Source organism: Theropithecus gelada, chromosome 4 (genome assembly GCF_003255815.1).
Source record: "Theropithecus gelada isolate Dixy chromosome 4, Tgel_1.0, whole genome shotgun sequence".
Classification (NCBI taxonomy): Eukaryota; Metazoa; Chordata; class Mammalia; order Primates; family Cercopithecidae; genus Theropithecus; species Theropithecus gelada.
Window position 1 is genome coordinate 158662822 of NC_037671.1, and position 26754 is coordinate 158689575.

A 26754-nucleotide genomic window follows, 5' to 3' on the forward strand; every position below is an offset into this window, starting at 1 on the left:
CTCCCATATATATATATTATTAAGTAGTAGATATATACATATATAACAGGATATATCTATCTATCCTATTAGGATATCCTATATGTATCTATCCTAATAGGATAGATAGATAAATCCTATAACTTCTGTCCCTCTAGAAAACCTTAATACAAGGGTCAGCAATCACAATTCCCTATTTCTAGGTAATCAATTTCTGTACTGATCAATAGTTTTGGATAAGAACATATACTACATATTCTAACTTTACAATGCATTGTCTCCTAGCTGGCATGGGAATAATGGGTCACATTATAAGAGTGGTGAAGCTGATGGCCTTTGGTTAGAAGAATGGTGTATGGGATAATGTGATAGGTCTATTATTATTATTTTGTATAAATTTAGAAGTACAAGTGCAGTTTTGATGCATGGATACATTGTGTAGTGGTTGAAATCTGGGCTTTTAGTGTTAACCATCACCCGAATAGTATAATAGGTCTATAATTAATAGAGAATAGTGCTTGCAGCAAAACCAAACCCAATTCCGGAATGAGGAACTAGTGTAGGGAAGCAAACTATTGGCTGATTCATGACAAAAGGGAGTCTAAAGTAATTGACATTTCTGTTTCTAGGTATTTGGCTGGTCCCCTTGAAAGAGAATGCCTCCTAACGACCTTAGAACTGGTCGCCATTGCTGTAACGTTGACTTTTCAGCAGTGGCAGTAGCCGCTGGAATACACTGTTTCCCCTGCCGTTTCCTTGGTAAATCATGTTACTTTCCAGCCTAAAACCCCACTTTCCCTAGCACTTGGAAGAAAGTCCAAACTCCTTCCACGGTCTACAAGGCACTGAAAGTTCAAGACCTTGATTTCCCTCCAATTTCAATGGCTGTCATTCTTCCGTTGCTCTGTTTCCTGATGCCCTAGCCACACTAATACCCCAGCACAGCAAGTACTCAGCATATCTTGTTCCCTCTGCCTGGAACACTTTATATACATCCTTCCCACTCCCATCCCTTTTAGAAATTGGCTGAGACGTTACCTCCTAAAAGTCCTCTCCCCACCACCACACAGCCATTACTTTCTAACCCAGCCTCTTGTTCACTTTTTTCATTAAACCTGACCCAACTATAATTACTATACCTTGAAAAAGTAGTACAGAAATGAGAACAAACTCCATCATTCTACAGAGCTTTCAAATGCTCAGATATGTTTCTGAACACTCAGAGGGGAAAGCAAAAAATCAAGAGGCATCCTTGGAGATCTTGTAAATAACAAAATACCCAAATGGTTGCCTACTGCCAAAACCCCAAGAATTCAGCCCACGTCTTCTCTTTTAAAAAGGCAATGGCATTTTCATTTTTTCATCTGATTCCCACCAATCAGAGGCCAGGTACCCATGAACCCCGCTGGCATGGTCTTTTAATAATTAAATCAGGGCTGCCATTGACCTCAACTAACGCCAGAGGCTTCTGACTGCAGCCGAGCTCTGGTGGAGAGGCCGATGCCGGCCTGAGAGTGGGAAGCGTGGGGCTGGGAGCCAGGGGCTTCCGCGCGGCGTGGCGTGGCCCTCTCAGGGCCGTTACGCGATTTTCGCTCCCGCGGACAGCGCCTCTCAGACCACCCCCGAAGGACCCCGAGGACGCACTCGGGCCCCAGCGCGACGGTTCAAACGGGCCCGTGTGCGCCCCCGGGGTCCGCCGGCCCCTGCAGCGCTACCTGGGCGCAGAGCCGCGGAGGGTCTCCATTCCTAGACGTCCTCCTACCCCGGGCGGCCTGAGTCCTCGCCAGCATCCGCCCTCTCCCACCTCCCATCCTTCCTGGAGCCGCCTTTCGGTTCCCGAGGGACAGTCCCGATCGCAAACCCACGTAGAGTAAGGAATGTGGAAGGAACAGGCGACAGAAGTGGCATACGCTCCTGCGTTATCCCTCCGTCTCGCCACACCTTGTGCCTCCATCTCTCCCCGTTTCCTTCCCTCTGTCTGTCATCTGTCATACCCTGTCGCTCTAAGACCAGGATTCCAGTTCGCCTAGTGAGGAATCTCACTAGGGAAATTTATCGCAGCATCATAAATTAACGGGTTCATTTTGACTGAAAAAGCGAAGGAGTTTTTTCAGGCAGAAGACAAGTCTCGTCTGGTCGGTAAGGACTAGCTTTACCAATTATATAATGGGGGATGGGGAGAACCTTTTGTATAAATTTAATGAGCTAATGAGAAAGTTCTACGGTTTTGACAAAAAAGTCCACCTAAATATTCGGTTGTATGCCAGAAATTACTACACATGTTTAGATATCAACTAAAAATATACAAGGGATTCATGGTGTTTTCAGAACCCTTTCAAGCGGTTCTTAAATAAAAAAGTCTAGTCCGATGCCCATTAGCACCGCCCCCATCCCACCTCTCACCCTACGCCGCGCCCAGCGGGGTGGGCAGGAGCGGCCTGATTTGGGGACCAGGAAGGAGGAAGGAAGGTTGGGGGCGGGGGACGGGGAAAGTGAGGGGAGCAGTGAGAGCCGGAAATGAATGGCTAGCGAGGCACCAAGGAGCGCCCTGTCCGGCGGCGCTCTAGCCCACGCGCGCTGTCTCTATGCTACCCAGCGTCTCGTCTATTTATTGTCGCGGGGAAGCGGCGGCCGCCTCGCACCCGGAACAACAAAGCAAGGAAGACGGAGTCCGAGCCTCGGGGGCTCCTAGCAACGGGCCGGGGCGGGAGTTCCATGGAGACTGGGGAGCGCGCCCGTCTCATCCTCATCCTTGTCCTCCAGCTTCTCCTTCGCATCCGACGCAACCGGCAGCAGCGCTGCCGCCGCGTCCTCAGCCACCGCTCCCTCTTCCCACGGTAACCCCCTAGGCGACCCTGGACTCGGGGAGCGCGGGCGGCTGAGCGGCCTGAGCACCGGGTGCGGGGCGTCTGGCGCGGGGTGGGCATGTGCGGAGCCCGGGCCAGACTTGGGGTGGGATGTGTTGGGGGCGGGCGACTGGAGGGCAGCCGCTGAGGTGGGGAAAACCGGTCCGGTGGCCGAGGGAGGGCTCAGTTCTGAAAAGGACCGGGCGATATTTGGCGATCTTGTTAGGGATAACGGGTTGGGGGTGGGGCGTCCGTACCTGGGAGCGTTATCGAACCTAGTGTAGGATAAAAAAAGACGGGTTATCTTTCGTTTAAGCCACCACTGGGAAAGACAGGGAAGGGAGATTCCTCATCTGTCTCTGGAGCCATCACCCAGGGGAAGAGGGACCGTGCAAAGATGCTAGGGGTCCGTTGCTTCTCAGAAAACTTCCAGCGGCTTCTCTAGTAGTTCCCCAAAAGCGGCTTCGTCGGTTTCTGGTTCTGGCAATGCCGGCAGCCCCGCTTTATTTTTTTATTATTTTTGACCAAAATTAGGATTGGTGGAGAAGGATCTAGAACTGAAGAACAGAAGATGAATTGTGGGTAGGGCTAAGCAGGGATGAGAGTCGGGATAAGTGATAAAAATAGCCAATAAAAGCCCTAAAAGTAAATCTAATAGGGCATGAAGGCTTAAAAAGAAAATCTCTCCTGCCGAGATGTGTATCTGCAGGCTCTGTCAATGTGCTCACTGCAATAAGACACAAACTGCAGTCAGTCCACATCTGTGAGCTCTCTGACTGCATCTGTCACCTGCAGTTCCAAAGCGACACTGGCAGTAAGTGCATGAGCTTCTGTATGTAGGGTTTAGAACAGTGCCTTAAAACTGTGACTCAAGAAAAGGGAGTAAGCTTGGTGGTTTGTGTGTGTGTGTGTGTAAGCAATGTGGATTCTCTGGGAAAATTTAAAAGGAGACATAAAAGAAGGTTCAGCCATCCTGGCATAATTTCGCAGTCTCTTTGAGAAAATGGCAGTTCATTCCAATTGAGAAGTGACTGTTAACACTATCTGGCTGAAAGACTTATTCACAGTTTGGTATGCCCAGTGAAATACCAGTTTATGTTATCTCTTTAGTCTTACATCACAAGCTGCTTAATGGTTTTATACTTTTCAGAATCAATTTAGGTGAGTAAATGATGTTTTCCTGTAGCACAATGAAAAGGCCACATATACATACAAAGTTCTTTATGTAAAGTTGAAGATTAAAGATGAAAATAAAATTGATAAATCATAGGAGCAATTAGGTCAACCACAGCTTCTGTTTGTCCCCCGCCCCTTTTGTTAAACCTGATTTCTCTTAAGCAAAAAGGTGTCATCCTTTCCCCAGCCTCTTTACATACCCTCTGCCCTCAAAATCAGTATCAGAAACTAGTGACCTACTGCTGTGTGCCCTTGATTGGGTTGACTTATTCCTGAATGAGGGCTAGCCAGAATATAGTTTTAACTCAGGCGTTTTCATCTAAGCTTTTAATATGGAATTGAGGTCCAGTGTCTGTTAAAGGAATTTCATTCATGTGTAAAGAATTGGACAGGATGGAAAGTGTGAACACTGGGAAACTTAAGTTGCATTTTAAGACTCTAAGAAGAAAAAGATAGATTAATGAATCAAAGACTGTTGCTTAATCTTTGTAGCAGTTCTGTGAAAGATATGCTGAGATAATCATACTTGAGGCTGCGGATGTTGAGTCCTGGGATTATCTTTGTGCATATGAGACTTGACGAAGTATCCCTCAACCTTAGGGCTGCCATCAGACTCACTTGACCTAGACCTTGTTTGCCGTTGTCTGTCTCTTCATTGTTTGAGTGAGGGTCAAGCCCTAGCTTCCACCTTTATGAGCAATCCAGTGTCTGCTTTCCCTGCCCTCCTACGCCCCAATACTCCCAACTTTGGTGGTGGTTTAGTTACTCTCTTTTCTTAATCATGTCCCAATCAAAAATGATTTTTTATGCTGTATCATTTCTGTTTCTTACGGCATTTTCAACGTGTCTTTCGCCTGCATATGCGTTTCATTAATGTGATTTTATCTGTTGCATTTTCCTTCTGTACCCCTCCTCTTTATTTGGAAAATTGGAGTTGTCATGTTGGATGTTCTATATTCATTCTGAATAACTGTTGGTTGTGAATACAACAGGTTAAGAGCCTGTGCTGAAACTCAAGAGCTTATATTAAAATAAGGTATATTAAAATTTTTGAACTTAGCAGAATGAAAGACGTTAGAAGTCCAAATGGTAATACTGTAATTGTAGACAGTCACTTTTAAAAAAAGTATTGCAGAGCCTGTTGTGTGTTTTAAATTGAACCTTAGATTTTCATGATTGTTATTCTAAAAAAATTATTCTTAAAATCAATCTTGACTGAAATTATATTCTGCCAAATTTGAGGGAACTACTTACACTGATTTCCCCAAGTTATTCTTAACATAGAAAATTGTCACATCAACATTTTTGTGGATGAACACATATAGAATGCAGAATTTGCTATGAAGTAGAACAAATACTTACGAAACGTATAGCTGAATGTATTTGGAGAGAGTTAGTTCTTCTCGTGGACGTGGCACATTATTTAAAAATCAGAAAATATTGTATAATCTAGTTGAGTGAACATGAGGACTGGTTTTAGATAAAGGGGACCAGTAATAACCTAGGTGATTGATTTCCTTGTGTTTCATCATAGACCATGTGATGAAATTATTGCTATAAAATACAGACATTGCAACTGATTTTTAGAAGAATTTATAGTAGAATGTTTCCACATTGTCTCTGAGTTAAAATCTCTGGTGTTTTCAAATTTTAGCTGTATGGTGACATTCAAACTAATAAAGACTCCCTGAAACTTACATCCATTTTGTTGCACCTTCTGTATGCCTGGTGTCGTGTCAGGTGTGCAAAGCTGGATGAAAAAGGTATTTCCCTTCAGGTGCTTTTTGTGCACTTGTAGATAGCACAGAAATGTCCTATGTGTGTAACAAAACGTGACACACACAGATATGAATTTTAAATTATTACATACTGCCTGGTATTGTCGTTATTGGTGAATGGACTTCATCATACCTGCTAAATTAGAAGTTTCTTGAGGATCAGGAGTATGAGTTGCCATCATATTGTATGTTCCTGCCCTGTGTGTGTATTTTGAAGATTATGTTGTTAATAGAAGGAGATACATGTTTGTTTATTTCACTTCAAGAGCTTAGCTAGTGTATGAAGGGAACCTTTTTGAAATCTAATTCTTGATGCCTAAAATTTCAACTTTGTATTCTGGCTGTGGGCATGCAAATTATAAGCAATGACATTTTCTCAAGTATGATTAGAGCCTTCTTCTAACCAATTCAAACAATAAAGGTAATGATGGACTCCCTTCACTTGAGTAGACACGATATTTGCTCTTGTCAAGTGACTACCACTTTGGGAAATTTCAAAAGGATGAGAGACTATACATATCTAAGGTTTTTCCAGGCTATGTAGACAGATTTGATTTTTGTATTATTAACCAGTCAGTCTTTTCTGTAGAAGACAGATGGAGTTTGTATGTTTGTATAGTTGCGAAAAAGCAAGATTCCGGAAGTATGTCTTTAGTGGAAAGGAATCAGGTCACATCAGAAATTCTACTCATCTGTGACTAAAGGGGGATAAAGTTGAGAATTTGGTTTAAATGGCTGGTTTTGTGGGTTGAAGCATGCTGCTATGGATCCCATTAAATGTTAAAAAAAAAAAAAAATTCAATAGGGTGATTTCTGGGGCAGTTCAGATGTGCCTGTATGTGGGAGTCAATAATGAAACTGTTTAAAATTTCACCAAAAAGTACAGCACAGAAGATTGGCTGTTGGTTACTTTTACCATCCATTAATAAAAAAAATACTGAAAACCAGATTTTTGAACTGGTTTTAAGGACAGAGTTTTCTTAGGACATATGTGGATGACTTCAGCATTGAATTGTGCTTAGCACAAGATAGACATCTGTGTGTAGACATTGGCCCACGGTATGTTTTGGTTTTTTTAACTCACTAGATAGGACTTAAGTCTTAAAAGCAGTAAAAAAATTTGTTACTATTAATAAAATGGTTCCAAAGAATCAGGTGTTAACATTCCCGCTCCTGATAAATTACAAGTATTTTCATTGTGAGACGAGTTTTGATGAGAATCACTTACTTTTCCTTGAGATTGGGGTTGGTACAACACTTAAAGAGTACGGACTCTGGGTGCAGGCTGCCTGTGTTCAGCATCATGGCTGTGCTTTTAATTAATGGCATGGCCTTAAATATTAAATAGCTTTCTCACTGCCCGGAGGCCCAGTTTCCTCTTCTGTACTAGGGGGTTAATACTACTACTACCTTACAGGGTTGCTGTGAGAATTAAGCATAAAGCACTTAGAACTTTAGTTAAAAGCTTAAAAAAGTGTTAGCAGGTGCTAGTAGCGGTGGCACTGGATAGTATATTAAAGGTGAACTGTAGGACCACTTGGATGCTTTGTTTCTTTGGTTGAGAGGCTTTCTACTAGAGCATTGAAATTCTTTTTATTTCTGATCACTGACTATTGGACTCATCTCTGCTGTTAGGCTTTAGGAGGGGGAAGTACTTTTTTTAAGTTTTGAATTGTCACACAGGCATCTGGTTATCACCGATGGCAGATGGACTAAGTAAAGAGAGACATCTCTGTTTCTTGGAAAAGGAAGGCCAACAAAGCCTGGGCTGGCACTGTGTTGCAGCTATTGAAATACTGTTTCCCTGTGGACTTGACTTGTTTAGCTGTATGATACTTCTGAATAAAAGGAATAGACCCCAATGGTTTCATTTAACAGAATTAGGCTTTCTTTAGAAGGCACCATTTTTTACTTGTATAATCTTAGTTGATGGTAAATTTGAAACTTATATCAGTGTAAAGCCATGTATTGTGAGCTTTCTGTGCCACTATAAATGTTCTAATAGTAGTTTTTTTTGTAATTTTAGTAGTAGCTAAAATTGCTGCTCTGCTCCAGTAATTCAAGTGGCTCAAGAATGACTTCGTAGGATTGCAAAATTATTTGTTTATGGTAAGGCTAAAAACAAATACTGAAGCTACCTAATCAGGAAAATAATTTGATAATTACAGTTTTGTTTGGGCTGCTGCTGAAATAGCTAACTTTAAAAAGTGAAGACCAAATGTTTTAGTTTAGTTGTGTGGACATTGGAAACTGCTGACTAAAAATAAATGTTTCTGCCTAAACAAAGTGAATTGCAGACTGATCTTTCCTATTCTGGCTAATATCCAGGTCTTGATTTTTAGTTGAAATCTATTTTTAGAAAATATATACTATAGAGGTTTATATAAAATTTATTATTAAAAGCATATTTTGCTTTAAATGTACAGGGTAAAGTGTTATATTTCCTTCTTCCATGTTGTGCTGGTTTTATCTGTTTCAGCTGGTTTTTCTAAGCTTCCACACACTAAGGAGATTGGCAAATATGCTTGTATTTAGAGGTGTGACTTTTGTTTTCCTGTTTAAGAGAGGAAATGATCATGAGTGTTGCACCAAATAGATAGAGATATATATTTCCTTTAGTTTTAGATACCCTGAGGACTGTGCTGGGAAATTTTTTTTCGTTTGAGACAGACTCTCACTGTGTCACCCAGACTGGAGTGCAGTGGTGGTGTCTCAGCTCATTGCAACTTCCACTTCCCAGGTCCAAGTGATTCTTGTGCCTCAGCCACCCAAGTAGCTGGGATTACAGGCATGTACCACTACGCCTCGCTAATTTTTATATTTTTAGTAGAGGTGGGGTTTCCCCATGTTGACGAGGCTGGCCTTGAACTTCTGGCCTCAGTGATCTGCCTGTCTTGGGCCTCCCAGAGTACTGGGATTATGGCCAATGGGCACAAGCCACCATGTCTGGCCTGTGTTAGGAAATTTTTAGGAAAACAAGTTGCCAAGGTTATCAGAACTATAGTCCACAATAAAACCTTGCCTGTTTTGAGACAAAAGTCTGTCTAACACATTGTTAATGTTTCTCTAATGTTCTTTCTTTTCTTTTCTTTTTTTTTTTGGTTGTTGTTGTTGTTGTTTTGTCTGTTTTGGAGATGGAGTCTTGCTCTGTTGCCCAGGCTGGAGTGCAGTGGCGCGATCTCGGCTCACTGCAACCTCCATCTTCTGGGTTCAAGCGATTCTCCTGCCTCAGCCTCCTGAGTAGCTGGGATTACAGGCACACACCACCACACCTGGCCAATTTTTTTTTTTTTTTTTTTTTTGTATTTTTTGTAGAGATGGGGTTTTACCACATTGACCAGGCTGGTCTTGAACTTCTGACCTCAGGTGGTCCCTCCGCCTCAGCCTCCCAGTGTTGGAATTACAGGCGTGAGCCACTGCACCCGACCACCTAGTGTTCTTTCTGTCACACTCTTTTTCAGGGACAGATGTTGCTGTCTTTCAGATATGAACATAATAAAGTCAATGTGTAACCCAAAAGTGCAAATAGGAAGATGGAGATTTATGACTGTGGACAGCATTTATAGAGCCTGTTACTGTTTGAAACTCAGTTAATGAACTTGAAGCTTTTGTAGAACAAGAACCACCTCATCCTTTTTAATTTGTCAGATACTTCTGGTGAGCCGCAAGTGTTTTTCCTCTCACCTACTTATGGCTGCAGTGTGTTCCTTGGGCATTTCCAGTGACTTGTGTGCATGTACAACCTAGGAAAGTTGTAATGAGCATACTTTAATTGCTTGTGGGTTGACCACATTCCAGGATCTTTGCTAGTTACAGATTAGGGTGGTTGCAGGGATCACAACCAACCATATTGAAGGCACAATGACTAATTCATTAGACCTTCCTCAACAGAAATTAGCGTGCTAATCTTACAGGTACTCTGTTCTTTACTCTTCTTTTGTAGGGAGGTGGTAGGGGGAGGCCTTCAGTAAGGGATGCTGAGTGGCTCAACAGATTAAAAGCTATATTGCTAATGGAATCTGTAGGTCCCAGGATAGCAGAGAAAGCCTTTGGCTGACAGCCATGTTTTTTGTTTTGTTTTTTTTTTTTTTTTAAATTTTAAGAAATTCAGCACTACTCCTTGGCTGTGACCAGTAATCTTGAAACTTCCACTTCAGTGTGCAGTATAAAACAACTCGGATAATTATTTAATTTGTCTGTACATTTAGAATATGTGCCTCTTGATTTACTCTTTCTAGGCCTTTGGTTTTGGCCTCTTAAAATTAGAAGAGTTTCAAATGCCTGAAACCATATTCCGAATTTGTTTGTCTTGGTTATATACTTTTACTCTCTCTTTGGGAATAGAGGAAAAATGGCTTTATCATCACACCTTGTTTAACTGAATGGTTGATATCTTGGAAGTGACTGACAGGGTGGCCATTCTCTGATGACCAGCTGTAGTGGAATTACCTATAGGCTATAGAACACGGGTGAGTTAGAATCCTTGGGGATGAAGTAAAGGAGATAGTAACTTTCAGAGGATGAGAAAAGGGAATATAAAAAATGCTGAAGGTCAGTAGGTGTGTTTCAATTAAAATAATTCTCTTCTTACATCTGAAATATATTTTTGTATTTGTAAAAGCTCCTGGAACACAGTTGCTCTTCAGGATTTGGGGGTCTGGCCTAAAATGATTAGTAACTTGTTAAGTGTGGGAGCACTAAGTATAACGTACCAGAAAGTGAAATAAGGTAAGAATAGGATACTGTTGGAGAACTTGAGTTGGTTGAGGCTACTCAGATTCTTATTGCTGTAGTGAAAGACACATACCTGCCCCCAACCCCACAAACCATTTTCTCAGTTGTTCTTAAGGTATGCATTTAATTCATCAAGTTTTTATTGAGTTTAAGACCAAATGCCAGCAATTGAGCCAAGTTCTAAAGACACGTATTTAAATTAAACAGTTATCTTCAAGGAACTTGGTGTCTGCAAGTTCAGTAAACACTTACAACACCAACAATACCATTCATTTACTGTGGCCTCTGCAGGGTTGCTCTTCTCCCAGTGTTTCATATGGCTGGCTACTTCTTATCCTTCTTATCCTTTAAGATCTCATTTTAAGATTCTTTATTTATTTATTTATTTTTTGAGACGGAGTCGCACTGTGTCACCCATGCTAGAATGCTGTGGTGCGATCTCTGCTCACTGCAACCTCCGCCTCCCGAGTTCAAGCCCCAGGAGGGTAGCTGGGATTACAGGAGCACACCACCATGCCCGGCTAATTTTTGTGTTTAGGGGAGATGGGTTTCACCATGTTGGTCGGGCTGGTCTTGAATTCCTGACCTCGTGTTGCGTGCGCCTTGGCCTCCCAAAGTGCTGGGATTACAGGTGTGAGCCACCGCACTCAGCCAAGAATTATTTCTTATCTCTTAAGAAAGTTGAAAGACCTTTCCTGGATCATTCCTCCTGAAGTGTTCTCTTTCGTTATCTCGTTTCCTTTATAACATAGATTACATTCTCTTGATTATTTTGTCAACCTATTTGTTGTCTTTTTCTTCCACTGGAATACAACTGCCATGAGAGTTCCTTGCCTCACCATTTTGTTCTGAGCTGTATTCCCATTGTCTACCCGCAGAGCTTGGTTCACGTGAGTTGCATACGAAATGTGCAATTATGCGTAAAAGTTTCCTAGTTGAAGGAGTGCCTAAAGGACAATTTAGGCAGCTATAAAACCAGGAAACGGTCTGTTACTGAAAGAGGAATTGTGTAAAGCTGAGAATGTTAAGGTGTGTTGGAATTGGAAGGTAGGTTATATAAGGAAGATCGGGGGTGAGAAGTCCACTGCATTCCAAGGCAAGCAGATGAGATTCTGTTTTTCATTCTAAGAGAGCCAAGAGATGCTTCTTCAGATAGGGAGACAATTAGGAAGATAATCCTGGTAGCTATTTGGTAGATGGATTAGAGCATGGAGAATGCAAGCAGAGAGTTCCATTAAAAGCCTGCAGCCATAATGACACCTGAGCTGGCCTAAAGTAAAACATTGTTGCTTTGGGTGCAGAAGAGAAGCTAGATTAAAAGTTAACTGAGCAGAGGAGAAGAATGAGAGATGAAGGATGATTCTGAAATTTCTGGTTCAGGTGAGCGAGTGTTAATTGTGGCTCACTCCATTCACAAAATTACAAGGAGATAGAGCAAGATTTTTTGAGGTGCTTAATGAGTTTTGTTTGGATGTGTTGATTTTAATAGATATGCCTAATAGATGATTGGGAATATGGATTCAGATATGTGGTAGGTCAGGATTGATGTAGGAGCCAGCCACAAGCTCATAGATAGCAACTGAGGCCTGGAAAGTTTAAAGAGGAAAAGGATTTCAGGCAGTGGTTTATAACCTTTAGCAATCTTAAACCCATTGGTAATATGAAAAAAACAATGGCCTGCTCAGGTACACATAGATTAGTGTGCATGCAATTTCAGGGGGTTCCTAACCTCTGGAACCTATTTTTGAGCTTTTCAGGGTCTGGCATGGATTTCAGTTAAGAACTTCTGACTTGAGGAACAGACAGAGAAGTATTTGAGATGGGGAGAGAATTCAGTAAAGCTTCCTCAGAAGCCAGTGATAGGACATGGCAAGGGAGCAGTTGAAGAATCAGAGGTTCCCAGTGCTTTATGCTCTAGAGTAGGAGGGAGTTTCAAGTGTGCCATTGAATTCAGCAATGAGCCATTCATTTGTAACATTTTGTACTGTGTAGAGGCAGAAGACAGATTATGCCGGTTTAGAGCATGAAATGGAGTTTGGGAAACAAAGGATGGTAAACAGAGTGTAGAAGTCTTAATGTTCTCTGATAAACAGTACTGATAGAAGAATAGAGCCCTTTTTAAGGACTTACAGAAAGGGAAATTCTATTATTTTATTTGCCTATGATGGTGTTTCAACCCAGTAGTTCTCAACCGACTACCCATTAGAAACATCTTGGAAATGTTTTCAAAATTAGGGCCCTGTCAAGGTCAGTTAAATCTGTATCTGTGAGGTTTGAGCATCTTCATGGTTATTATCTTGTTTCTGTTGTTTTGTCTTTTTGTCTTTTTATTTACTTGTGTAAGGCATAGTCTCACTCTGTAGCCCAGACTGGAGTGCAGTGGTGTGATCATAACTCACTGCAGCCTTGACCTCCCAGGCTTAATCACTCTTGCCTCAGCCTCCTGAGTAGCTGGGCCTATAGGCACACACCACCGCATCTGGCTAATTTTTGTGTTTTTTTTGCCGAGACAGAGTCTCCCCGTGTTGCTCAGTCTGGTCTCTAACTCCTGGGCTCAAGCAACCTGCCCACCTTGGCTTCCTAAAGTGCTGGGATTACAGGCATGAGTCCACCAGGCCTGGCCTTGTCTTTTTCTTAATAGTTAAGAACTGGCGGGGTGTGGTGGTTCACGCCTGTAATCCCAGCGTTTGGGGAGGCTAAGGCGGGTGGATCACAAGGTCAGGAGATCGAGACCATCCTGGCTAACATGGTGAAACCCGTCTCTACTAAAAATACCAAAAAAAAAAAAAATTAGCCAGGCATGGTGGCGGGCACCTATAGTCCCAACTACTCGGGAGGCTGAGGCAGGAGAATGGCGTGAACCCGGGAGGCGGAGGTTGCACTGAGCCAAGATAGCGCCACTGTACTCCAGCCTGGGCGACAGAGCGAGACTCTGTCTCAAAAAAAAAAAAAAGAACCAATGTTCCGATCAGAAAACTTCCTTATCACTCTTGTGTGTTCTGTGTAAGAACCCATTCTTTTACTTGTATATTATCATTAAATTTCTCACCCTCCTGTTGTGCTAGTGTTCTTAACTTCCTCACAGACCATAATTTCAGGTTTTAAAAATGTATAGCTTTCTTCTGATCTCTAGCCAAGTTCTCTGTGTTTATCTTTTTTGAGTGACGTACCCTTCAAGCAGTTACTCAGATCTGACAAGTTCTGTTATTTGTACTTGACAAGTTGTTATTTGTAAAATAACAAATTCCTAATGGTTCTTACATGTGGAAAGAGTGTTCATTATGTAATCATATTTGTTTTGTTTAAGTATATTTTGTACTGTTTTTTAAACCAGAAATGTTTGAACTCTGTTTTTTTTGTTGTTTTTTTGTTTTTTTTTTTTTGAGACAGAGTCTCACTCTGTCACCCAGGCTGGAGTGCAGTGGCACCATTTCGGCTCACTGCAAGCTCCGTCTCCTGGGTTCACGCCATTCTCCCGCCTCAGCCTCCCAAGTAGCTGGGACTGCAGGCGCCCGCCACCACTCCTGGCTAATTTTTTGTATTTTTAGTAGAGACGGAGTTTCACCATGTTAGCCAGGATGGTCTCGATCTCCTGACCTTGTGATCCGCTCGCCTTGGCCTCCCAAAGTGCTGGGATTATAGACGTGAGCCACCGCACCCGGCTGAACTCTGTTTTATTTTCCCAAGCAGCTAATTTCATAATCTGACCTTCCTTTTCTTAAAATGGCATTTGTGTACGACATAGACCTTAAACCGGTTGTCTATGCTAGAGCATTTTATATGAGGAGTAACCCTGTAAAAACAGTTGAAACTATCAAAAGAGGAAGTTTCACTTGTGTATTTTCCCCATGCAGTACTTTCTCTTGATTAAATTCTTGATGAGTTATCAGTGCTTCAAGTTTGAGCGCTGCATTCACACCCTTAAAATAAATCAGAATATAGAGAAGCTTGATCTTGATGCCTGCCAATTCTGACGCCAACTTATGAGAAGATTTATTCAGTCGTTTAGCTACCATAGTGAATTAACATTTACATTTGCAAATTAAAATAATCTTTTAAAAATTAGGCAGTTTCGTTAGCATTAATTTAATGGCTACATTAGTCTTACAGATTTATAGTCACTTATAGGTAGCTTAGGACAAATATCAAGCTTCTCTGTAAAGAGATGAAACTTTTTAGCTTTTGAAATTATAGTCCGTAATATGGGAAGTAGGGACACATATAAGACCTGCTCAAGAAAGCAAATACCTTACAATTTAAATGAAGTGAACAGCATAAACTTGTATCACAGTTTAATATCCAAATCCATTATGCTTCTAATTTTCCTGCTTTTTTGCAGGCACCTAATGAAGTTTAATTTAGTGTAATATCTATTTCATAACATATAGTAGATTTGGTCAATCTTTTCCTGTTTCCTTCACCACCTTCCCTGTTCCCACTCCCCTGAGCACCACCAAAAAAGAATGCCATGATCAACAGCTATTTGCTTTGATTTGATGGTTTTGTTATTGTTGGAGTTTTGTGGTTTTTTTTTTTTAATTCATTGCTAAATTTAGTGCTTTTTTCAGTACTCATTTCACTTAACAGATACATCAAAGTTGTATTCTCTATTTTTACCACTTGCTTTTAAACTTGAAGGAATATGATTTGTTTTTGTGTTGCAAAGCTTGAGGACTACAGTCAGTAGCTAGAAATCCTTTCCATTTGTGAACGTTTCTCCGTCCATAGAAGATGAAGAAAGGAGATATAATAATAGTAACAATAAAAACAGCTACATTTGAATGCTTATCGTGTGCAAGTACTGTGCCAAGCACTTTATATGAAATTTAATTTTCACAACACTGTGATCGGTTCTGTTTATCTGCATTATTTTACAGAGGAGGATATTGAGGCACAAAGGTGTTAACTTACCCACAGTCATATGACTAATAAGTGGTAGAGTCTAGATTTAACCCAGGCATTCTGCTGAGCTCTTCAACTTGAGAGGGAGACAGAAAGAGAATACAGAGAGTGTGTGTGTGCCTGTGTGTGTGTGTGTGTGTCGTGTGGGTGTGTGAGTAAACATTGCTTTTTAATAACCTCAAGCTTACAGTTAAACTCCGCAGACATTTTACTGAATGTGTATGGTGCATTGGGAACTGTGCCTAGGCTGGGGTACAGAGAAATAAGATCTGATTATGCATCTGAGGAGCTTATTGTCTACCAAGGAGACTACAAATAGGAAAGATTTCACCGTAGTTTGTAGTGTGGAAAACTGCTGTGATAGAAGTATGTATAGTAACATTACCATTGACCAAATGGGACTTAGAATAGGGACACTCTAGGTTAATATTGAGGATCAGATTTCTGAGTTCCTTTGATTTTTAAATTTCACCCATGATGGTGTTAATTACCTTTTGTACTAGGATTTCCAAATTTTCATTTCCAGTCTTAACCTAGACCTGTCCTGAGCAATGGACTTTTAGCTGATTAACTGCTCCGTATCTCCTCTTGGATGTCTCACAAGTTCCTTCAGTTCAAAATGTCCAAAACAGAATTGTTAACCCCTCCTACTTTTCTCATCTGCTCTGCAAGCCTGCCCTTTCTCCAGTGTTTACTATCTTAGTAAACAGGCCACAAACCTGCAGTCATTCTCCATCTCCCTTTTTTCCATCTCCATATCAATCACAAAATTCTGTTCACTCTATCTCCTAAAACTATCTCTCTTCTGTCTGCTACTTTGCATTTTCAAACAGTACTACCACTGTGTTCCTGTTGTCATCTTGCCTGGACTGCTGTGCTAGACCCCCTTACCCATTCTTCTCTTTCAGTCCATCCTCCCATTGCAGAGTGGTAGTGATAGATTTTTATAATGCAAATATGTGATGTCAGTCTTGCTTCTCTTTTAGCTAACCATTACTTTTGAGATAAACATGAAAATTCTGAACATGGCATAGAAGGCATGATTTGACCCCTCCCTGCATCTCTACCTAGTCTTATGCCACTTTCCTTTTCACTTTTCCCACCGTAGCCATGCTGATTCTTTCTTCAGGCCTGAGCAGTTCAGACTTCTAACTCAGCTGAGAACATCTGCTGTTTCCTGAACCAAGTCTGTTCACTGCCAGGTCCCTATCTCCTAGTATGGGTCTTAATGCTTAGATTTCCAGTTCATTGTTATAGAATTGATTGAATGAAGGTGATGCTGAGCTGTAGAACAAGTGGGAGTGGATCACATGTAGAAGTGGGCATAAATCATTTTCAGCAGAATGAATTAGATTAAGCAGGCAAAAGGTGAATATTCTTTACATATTAGAGCTTCCATAAATCAACAAGAAATCTTAGAAGGAAAATGAACGGAAGATAGGAGGCAGCTAACAAAGAAATACAAATGGTTAGTAATATAGTCATGCATCACTTAATGACAAGGATGTGTTCTGGGAAGTGAGTTTTTTGTCATCACATGAACATCATAGAGTATCCTTATATAAACCCAGATGGTAGAATCTACACACCTAGGCTATATGGTATAGCCTATTGCTTGTAGGCAGTGAACCTATACAGCATGTTTCTTTACTGAGTACTGTAGGCAGTTGTAACATAATGGTAAGTATTGGGGTATCTAAACATAGAAAAGGTGTAGTAGAATACAGTATTTTAATACTGTGGACCACAGTTGTATATGGGTCTGTTATTGACCAAAACATTGTTGGGCAGCACATGACTGACTGTATTTGAAAAATTCACCCTCATTAGTATTCAGGGAAAATCAGTTAATTCAGTATTGCCACTTTTCATATCTCAGGTTGTCCAAGATTTTTATAAAATCCTTTGGTGACTAGGTAAGACAGCGTGTGCATATGATCCCAATCATGTTTCATATGCACAGATAAATATGTGGATTTAGAGCTTAGAACCATGTGCTTATATGAGCATAGGAAAAAAGCAGTTATCACGGTTAGGATTATGGGTGACTATTTTCTTTTTCTTTTTCTTTTCTTTTTTTTTTTTTTTTTGTTTTGTTTGTTTTTTTTTGAGACAGAGTCTCGGTTTGTCACTAGGCTGGAGTGTACTGACGCAATCTCAGCTCACTGCAGCCTCCGTCTCCCGGGTTCAAGTGATTCTCCTGCCTCAGCCTTCCGAGTAGCTGGGACTACAGGCGCTTGCCACCACGCCCAGCTAATTTTTGTATTTTTAGTAGAGACGGGATTTCACTGCGTTAGCCAGGATGGTCTTGATCTCTTGACCTCATGATCCACCTGGCCAGGTGACTATTTGAGTATTTCTTATGTAATCAGAAAATGACATGCTGTCTTCCTTAAATCTTGTATATTTGGACAATTTATCTGAAATATTAAGAAATCTTATCCAAAATAAAACTTGCTTTTGTATAACAAGGAATCAAATGCCAAATTTCTCATCTTTGAGTTTAAATTTCCAAATGTAAGGTTGTAGTCAGTAAAATATACTTTTTTCCTTTATCCACAATAGTATATTAGTTAATATTATTGTTAGCATTGACTAATACATTACTTTAATAGAGCATATCAAAATTTGTGAGTTTTTTTTCTTCAAAACAATCATGAGAGGTAAATGGTATTGTGTTTTACAAATGAGAACACGAGCAGTTCAGAACTAGTCCACTGTCGTGTAGCTTCCATTACAATTCATGTCTACTGTCTTAGCATCCAAGTGTTTTTGTTTTGTTTTGTTTTGTTTTGTTTTGTTTCTTTTGAGGCAGAGTCTCACTCTGTCGCCCAGGCTGGAGTGCAGTGGCACAATCTGCTCACTGCAACCTCCACCTCTTGGGTTCAAGCAATTCTCTTCCCTCAGCCTCCCCAGTAGCTACTACAGGCGCCCACCACCATGCCTGGCTAATTTTTGTATTTTTAGTAAAGACGAGGTTTCACCAGGTTGGTCTTGAACTCCTGACCTCAAATGATCCACCCACTTTGACCTCCCAGAATGCTGAGATTACAGCCGTGAGCCACCGTGCCCAGCCAGCATCCAAGTTTTCTTACTTTATAGATACATTTTGGTATTCGTCGAAACAGTGAAAATATTAACTAGGCTACTGTTTAAACATTATTAAGATGAGATAGGTTTTCAATATAAGATATATCTTCTTATATTGCAAAATATTTCATTTTTTCGACCAGAATTTTTTCATGAGAGCGTAAACCATTGAACTTATCTTTTCTTAAGCAGTCATTCAGAAAATCAGTATCATTTAAATCTTTCCCCATCATCTTTTAAACACCATTACAAATAATGTCATTGACTAAAGCATAAAATACCCTTTTTTTTTTTTTTTTTTTTAGTAAATAGATGCTGGCAACCTCAGAGTTGTTGACTAATTTCCATTAAAAAAACAGTACCTTGTAGCTTTCTTAATGTAGATTTTTTTTAACCATAATTCACTTTGATACAAAATTATTCACATGAATGCTACCTGCTTAACAGTCTTCAGACTGAGTATCTTGATTGAGTCTCATAGATAGTAAGTAGACATATGTAATGAAGATACTTCAACTTTCTGTTTAACTTAATGTAATGATGGTTTTTGTACATCAAATACTTTTGCTTTCACTTAAGCATTTGTTAAGTGTTTTACGGGTGGTATAGTATACAGTCTTTTTCTTTGGAAGATACAAGGTTCTTTTATGGCCAGGCAAACTGTAAAGTTTTCTTCATGTGGCTAGACTACAAAAATGCCAACCCTGTGGACTGACTCCTAAAGTATAAGCTCTTGGGCCAGACACAAAAATGTCCTCATGATAGAATGTCATCCTGCCCAACAAGTTCAAGGTTTTCAACTGTTAGACCTTAGTGCATCTAACTCTCTCCCATTACTGCCCCTTTGAACACAAATGCATGCTGAAGGGAAAGTGGGGAGTTCAGAATTGATGATAATTTATCTAAACTCACAGAATACTTCTAGAATTAAAATGGAAATTTACTGTATAATTCCTACATTTGTCTAGAATGTATCTTCATCTAATATGTTAGACTCCTGGGATTTTAGAATTAGATGGGAATCTTAAAAACCATCAGTCTAGTCTCATCTTTCATCTAATGGAAGACTTGTTTTGTGCCACTCCTAACTGTTGGTTAATTATCTAGCCCTACCTTCCCTTTTTGGACACGTATCTTCTGGAGAGCCCACCACTTTGCAGTGTAAGTGTGTGGTTTTTTTGTGTGGCTTCATGAGATTTTTCTTGTGACCTCAATTGACTCTGTCAATTTTCTTTTTTCTTCAGTTATTTGAGAACAACTACTCTTTTTCCATTCTTATGCTAAATGTCCTAAGATTTTCTTCACATAGCTCGCTGTTTTTATATCTCACACCATCGTACTTTCCTTTGGATATTTGGAAATAATATCTTTAATAATTTGATAAATTCTGGATATTGCAGATATTTTAATAGCAAAGGCTATTACTTTCTTTGGTCTGGACAGTCTTATCTAACCTAGGTTTATGTGAGTATGTGTTTGTTTAAGTAGTACAGTACATTTTGAACCCCATGTTGTCTTAACCTTTTATTAAATAAAGTCCTAATCTTAAACAGCTGTTAGAAATTATTATGGAAACTTGTAGGCAGAAGTGTGGAGAGACTAGTGTAATAAACACTCATATATCTGTCACCAAGGTTTTATTATTATTATTATTATTATTTTGTTTTATTTTTTTAAGACAGCGTCTCACTCTGTCACCCAGGCTGGAATGCCGTGGCGCCATCATAACTCATTGTAGTCTCAACCTCCCAGATTCAATCCACCTCAGTTTCCCAAGTAGCTGGAACCACAGGCGTGCACCACCATACCTGGCTAATTTTAAAATTTGTTGTAGAAATTGAGTCTCTCTGTGTTACCCAGGCTGGTTTTTTATTTTTTAATTGACACATGATTGTACATATTGTACATATTTATGAGGTACAAATTTGTTGGATAGTGATCAAATCAGGGTAGGGCATCTATCACCTCATGCATTTATCATTTCTTTGTGGCAAGAACAGTCAAAAGCCTGTCTTCAGCTATTTTATGATATACAAGACTTACTGTTCACTATAGTCACCCTATATGCAATAGAACACCGTATCTTATTCCTCCTATCCAACTGTAAATTTATATCCATTGACCAGCCTCCCTTTATTCTCATCCTCTTCTCCTCAGTCTCTCTTAATCACTCTTCTACTTTTTGCTTCTATGATAACACCTTCTTTTTTTTTTTTTTTTTTAAAGATTCCACATATGAGTGAGATCATGAGGAATTTGTCTTTCTGTGTCTGGCTTGGTTTAACATCATGTCCTCCAGGTTCACTAATGTCACAAATGACAAGATTTCATTATTTCTTACAGTTGATTATTCACATTTTTATCCATTCTTCCATTGTTGGGCACTTAGATTGATTCCGTATCTTGGCTATTGTAAGTAGTGCTGCAGTAAATAGCAAAGTGCAGAAATCCCTTCAACATCCTGATTTCATTTTCTTTGGATATGTGTTCAGTAGTGGGATTGCTGGATCATGTGGTAGTTCTATTTTTAATTTTCCGAGGAACCTCTATACTGTTTTCTATAGTGGCTGTATGAGTTTACTATCCTACCAACAGTGTGTAAAGTATTCCCTTTTCTTCACATCCTCATCAATACATAGGTGTTTTTGTTGTTGTTGTTGTTGTTTTGTAATAGCCATTCTACCTGGAGTGAGGTGGTATCTCATTGTGGTTTTGATTTGCGGTTTCCTTATGATAAGTGATGTTGAACATTTTTTCGTATACCTGTTGGCCATTGGTGTATCTTCGTTTGAGAAATGTCTGTTAAGGTGTTTTGCTTATTTTTTAATCAGATTATTTGTTTCTTTTGCTGAGTTGGTTGAATTTCTTACATATATTCTGGATATAATCTCTTATCAGATATATAATTTGCACATACTTTCTCCTGTTCTGTGGGTTGGCTTTTCACCCTGTTAATAGTTTCCTATGCTGTGCAAAAGCTTTTTAGTTTGATGTAATCTCTGTCATCTTGATCTAATAATCGTTAAGAGGTGAAGCAGTAATACAGCATTTTTTGGTCCTAAAATACTATGATAACTACTATCCAAGTCTGTGCTGTATCTTAGAATAGATTATCCAAATTTGTTTGATGGCAAGATTCCAGACATCAAGAATCTTCTGAAATTGTATCTCAATGTATTTGTTACTGAGTTCAAACAGTGAAAGATTTTAAAGTTAAATTGCAGATATGACATTCCCCCAAGTATTTGAGTGTACATCTCTAAAAAAAGTCTGTCTGCATAACCACTCTGTTTTCTCTTCTAAAAAATTAACAGTAATTTCATAATTTCATGTCACTCAAATCTATTCAGATCCACTCAAATCACTCAAATTTCTCTCAAATATCTTTTATACTGATTTGTTAAAACCAGGATCCAATCAAGGACCATGTTATACAGACATTTTGTCATTTTAATTAAAAATGTGGGTCTTACATTTATTAGTGATAAACTTTATTTTCTTGGTAGTACCTCTTTGGGCTTGTCCGGTAATCAGCAAACTTTTTCTTAAAGGGCCAGAGAGTAAATATTTTAGGCTTGTGGTTCATTTGGTTCTTGTCACAACTACTCAGTTGTGCTGCGTAGTCATTATGGAAACACATGGGCATGGCTGTGTTCCAATAAAACTTTTGCAAAACAGGGAAAACAGGCACTGGCCCATTGGCTGTAGTGTGCTGACCCTTGCCTAACCCATTATGATCTTGGTGTTTCCCCCCGCCCCCCGTAACTGTTCTCAAGTTTTGCATCAGTTCATTAAATAATACAATTAATATTCAACTATTGGTGAATCCGTCTGTCAGTAATAGCCACCATTTAATGAACACATACTGTATGCTATATAGTTGGCATACATAATAATATTTAATCCTTAAAAGCACCCTGGGAGGTACAGGTGATATTTTCACCAATTTATAGATGACAAAATGAAGATTTAGAGAGCAGTTAAGTAAGTGGCCCAGTGTCACATAACTAAACGGGAACACTAGGTCAGAGCCCCCTTTTATAAGGCTTATTTTATACTATCAAACAGATACAAAAGAACATCATTCTAAAAGGCAAATGTTAGCTTTTCTTCATCTTGATCCTAGGCATGTGTTGAGAGACTGTCAAGTAATGTGTTGGGATTGGGACACAAAATGTCTGTTTCCTAATCTGCTATTTTGGGAGCTTTATAAAGGATATGAGGTTGCTTTGTATGGTGTGTCTTTCTTTTAGAAAAGAGCCATCTCTAGGAGACCATGTGGGTTCATATTGTGTTTGCAAATTGGTCTATTATCAGTCCTTCCCTGCTTCTGCCATTGATCATAGATGGTAATTTTGTGGTTAGAACCTTGAGGCGCATTCCTCTGTATCCTCAGCTTCAACCTGAGTCCACTTTAAGTAGTTAGATTCTTCTTTTCTATATTCTCAGGTTTATTTATTCTCTTGTCTTTCAATTAGATTTTAGATTTATTTTTGCTTCGTGTTTATGACAGGGTTTATTGTGGCCTTTCAGTTTAAGTATCTTTCCTGGTGTGGAAAATTTTAAATGTAGTAGTCTTTGATGCAATTTGTTGTAAAAGCCAGAAGGTGGCGATGTCTTCCAGTTAAGGTTTCAATTCCTTATAGTTGCTGGAGTAATGTTTTTGAATACCACTAGAAAGAGGACCAAAAATACAGATGATGTGTTCTTGTACACAGAATCATTGAGTAGGGAAGAATGTGCTTTAAATTCTATGATGCATTTTAATAGAAGGCTAGAAATGTGCCACTTCCTGAAGGGAAGACAGCTACAGTTTTGAAGTTTGCCTTTTTTCTAAGAAAATATTTGATAAATCACACTAAGCCATTTCCTTGAGAAACAGGACAAAACACCTGATCAAGCTATGTCTTAATATTAGGACTTGGGCAGTGGGCAAATAATTGGTATTTGTATTTAAATCAAAATGGGAACAACTGTTTTTTTATATTAAACTATATATAATATTTATTTGTTTTTTTTTTATTTTAAAAGATCCAGACCTTACCCCCCCCCCAAAAAAAAGTCACCCTGCTGTGCCAATTCTCTGAATAGAACAGTTGTTAACATTTTGGCAGATATAACTATGTAAGTGCATATGTAGATTCATAAGCCAGAATGAACTCATAATTAGACATATAATTTTTTCTACTCTCACAAACATTATGGACCTCTGTCTACATCTCTACATCTATCTAGTTTTATAATTTATAAATTCCATTTAGTAGTCTATTATATAAGACTGTACTGTACTTTATTTAACTAGTTCCTTTTCATTGTATGTGCAGGTTGTTTTAGTCATAAATGAAATTGCAGTATGTCATCTTATTATACTTTGGTCAGTTCAGTTATTTCTTTTTTCTTTTCTTTTTTTTTTTTTGAGATGGAGTCTCGCTCTGTCACCCAGGTTGGAGTGCAGTGGTGTGATCTCAGCTCACTGCAACCTCCGCCTCCTGGGTTCAAGCAATTCTCCTTCCTCAGCCTCCTGAGTAGCTGGGATTACAGGCGTGCACCACCACGCCCGACTGATTTTTGTATTTTTAGACAGGGTGTCATCATGTTGGTCAGGCTGGTCTCAAACTCCTGACCTTGTGATCCGCCCACCTCGGCCTCCCAAAGGGCCAGGAATACAGGCGTGAGCCACTGTGCCCAGCCAAGTTCAGTTATTTCTTATCGTTACTTGTTGACTGTAGTTCCACATATATTCACATTTTAAGTTATCTGAATACACACGGCCAGAGTATCTCCTATAGAAAGTCTTTGTACCAGACTATAAGAGAAAGCTGATTTACTCACACTTTCAACACCATTTGATATTTGCCAATATAAGTAAGTGGTGTCTTATTCTTTTAAGGTAGCATTTCTTCAATTACTAGTAAATGCAGAGAACTGCTAAATAAATTATTCGTCTAAGAAAAAATGAATTATAATATCATTAGAATTAAGGGATAATGAAAACACATACCCAGCTTCAGTCACACCTAAGGCACTGGGTTATAATTGTCTTAAATGTTTATACAAGAAAAGACAGTTAAAAACTAAAGTGTTCAGTATTCAACTTAAATACTTTAATGTAAGAAATTAGAAAAAGAATATATTAAATCTGTAGAAGGAAGGAAACAATGGACATGGGCAAAAAATTCAATAGAGAGGATCAGCTACTGATAGTTTGTTCTGGGAAGAAACCAAAGTGGAAAAGTAAGATTGACAAGAGCAATAAAAAACAGGAGTTAATGATGCTGCAATGAAAAAAGGGTAAGTGGCTACAACAGAGACTTTAAAAGATTATTAAGACAACCATGAAGAATTGTATGCCCAGTAAATTTTTAAAATATAGAAGAAATGGAAATTTAATTTAGCAAAATAGACTTGAAGAAAGCAGACATTAATTATTTTAACACTGTTAAAAATTTAAATTCAATCTAATTTAAAAATTAGAAATTGTCTTTAATAATTTTTCAAACAACAAACAATTCCAGTTAATTTTCAGGTAACATCTGCTAACCTGTCTTCCAGAGAATTAAAAAAGAAAGAAAAAAGAAACCATCTTAAATTGTGTAATGAGTCTAGTATAGTAACCTTGATGCTCAAACCAGATAAGGACAATACGAGAAAGGAAGAGTATAAGCTAATTCTACCCAATAACTAAAGGAAGTATTAGCAAACCAGATTCATCAATAATCTTTTAAAAATCAAGAATTAGTTGGATTTAGGGATATAACACTGTGTATGTATAATAAGTTTAAGAGAAACATGAGAATGATAAGACTGCAATTGAAAGTAGAGGCTTTCTCTGGAGGAAAGGTGAGGAGGATGTGATTTGGAAGAACTGCATGGGGAGGCATCAGTTGTATTGTAATGTTTACTTTTTAAGTGGAATGATGGGTACAGAGATGTTCATTGTGTTCTTTTTGCCTTTTTGTGTATCTGAAATATATGGTAGTGCCATGGTTATCAGGCTTAATAGCCTTGTGAGTTTAAATGTCGCTTTCAAATGCTGTATTTTTGGTGGAGTTGCTTAAACACATTCCCCTTGGAATCTATACAACCAGTTAAAAAAAATCATTTGTAAACCACCATGAAATATAATGAAGTATACTGTATATGCATTTTCATGAATGTTGTGTCAAAGGGCTTGTAGGAAAAAAAGATCGTTAACTCTTTTGCATTCAGTGAAAATAGGTGGCTTTGGAAATAGTTTCAGCCTTGCTAACAGGTTTTTTTTTTTTTTTCATGCTTAGAATTAAAAGAAATAATTTGGAATTGTAGGTAGATGAGAAATTTAATATAGTTAGGAGTTTGAAATGTTGGATTTCATAGCATTCATATGTCAAATAATTGAACATTTACAATGTGTTAGATACGATGTTGAGCCATGGGAATATATAGACCGATAAAACAGTCTTTCACCTCAAGAAGCTTAGAATTTAGTAGGGGAAATAGATGATTCTGATGTTTAAGTGTAGGTACCATCATAGTCATAAACAATTTGGAATATTCCCTTCTGGGAATTAGTTTCCATCTTTCCTTTAGCTCTTTTGTTTTTCTTGTTTTAATTTAAACAAAGTGGTGTGTGTGTTTTCAAGAATAACCTAAGCCTCTGAACTACTAATATTTAGTCAGATAGACCTGTTTAACTCCTCGATAAATTATGTCACTACACTTAAAAAAATACAAGGGACCTGTTAGGCAGTCAGATGCTTTGTAGAAATTGAGATTTGTCAGCCTGGTGCGGTGACTCACTCCTGTAATCCCAGCGCTTTGGGAGACCGAGGCGGGTAGCTCACGAGGTCAAGAGTTCAAGAGCAACCTGGCCAAGATGGTGAAACCCTGTCTCTACTAAAAGTACAAAAATTAGCTGGGCATGGTGGAGGGCGCCTGAGGCTGAGGCAGAGAATTGCTTGAACCCAGGAGGCGGAGGTTGCAGTGAGCCAAAATTGTGTCACAGCACTCCAGCCTGGGCGATAGAGTGAGACTTGGTCTAAAAAAAAAAAAAAAAAAAAAGAGAAGTTGAGATTTGTCTGTTTCATTGGGCTGTCATTCTAATTATCCTATTGAAAAGGGATATAATATGTTTAGCTTTAAAAACTAAATCTTTGTTAATATCCAGTTCTGTTCTCTTGTTCTGCAAGACAGATGAACTGATTGCAAGTGGGCCTTTTTTCATGCTTCGAAAAATGTGGTCTCTCATGTGGGTTGCCTCTTTTAAAAAA

General features: G+C 39.1%; 1 protein-coding gene across 2 annotated transcripts in view; it reads left to right on the forward strand.

Annotated features, from left to right (window-relative positions):
• The first annotated feature begins 1412 nt into the window (after positions 1–1412).
• TBPL1 (TATA-box binding protein like 1) overlaps positions 1413–26754 on the forward strand; it is a 35720-nt gene continuing 10378 nt past the window's right edge. Inside the window, exons 1-3 of one of the 2 annotated variants that reach the window (XM_025383199.1) lie at positions 1670–2118; positions 2576–2816; positions 3705–3707. The gene's annotated coding sequence lies outside the window, so the exon portion shown is untranslated. Of the gene's footprint in view, positions 2119–2575; positions 2817–3704; positions 3708–26754 lie in introns of both variants that reach the window. The other variant, XM_025383198.1, reaches the window with a different exon arrangement.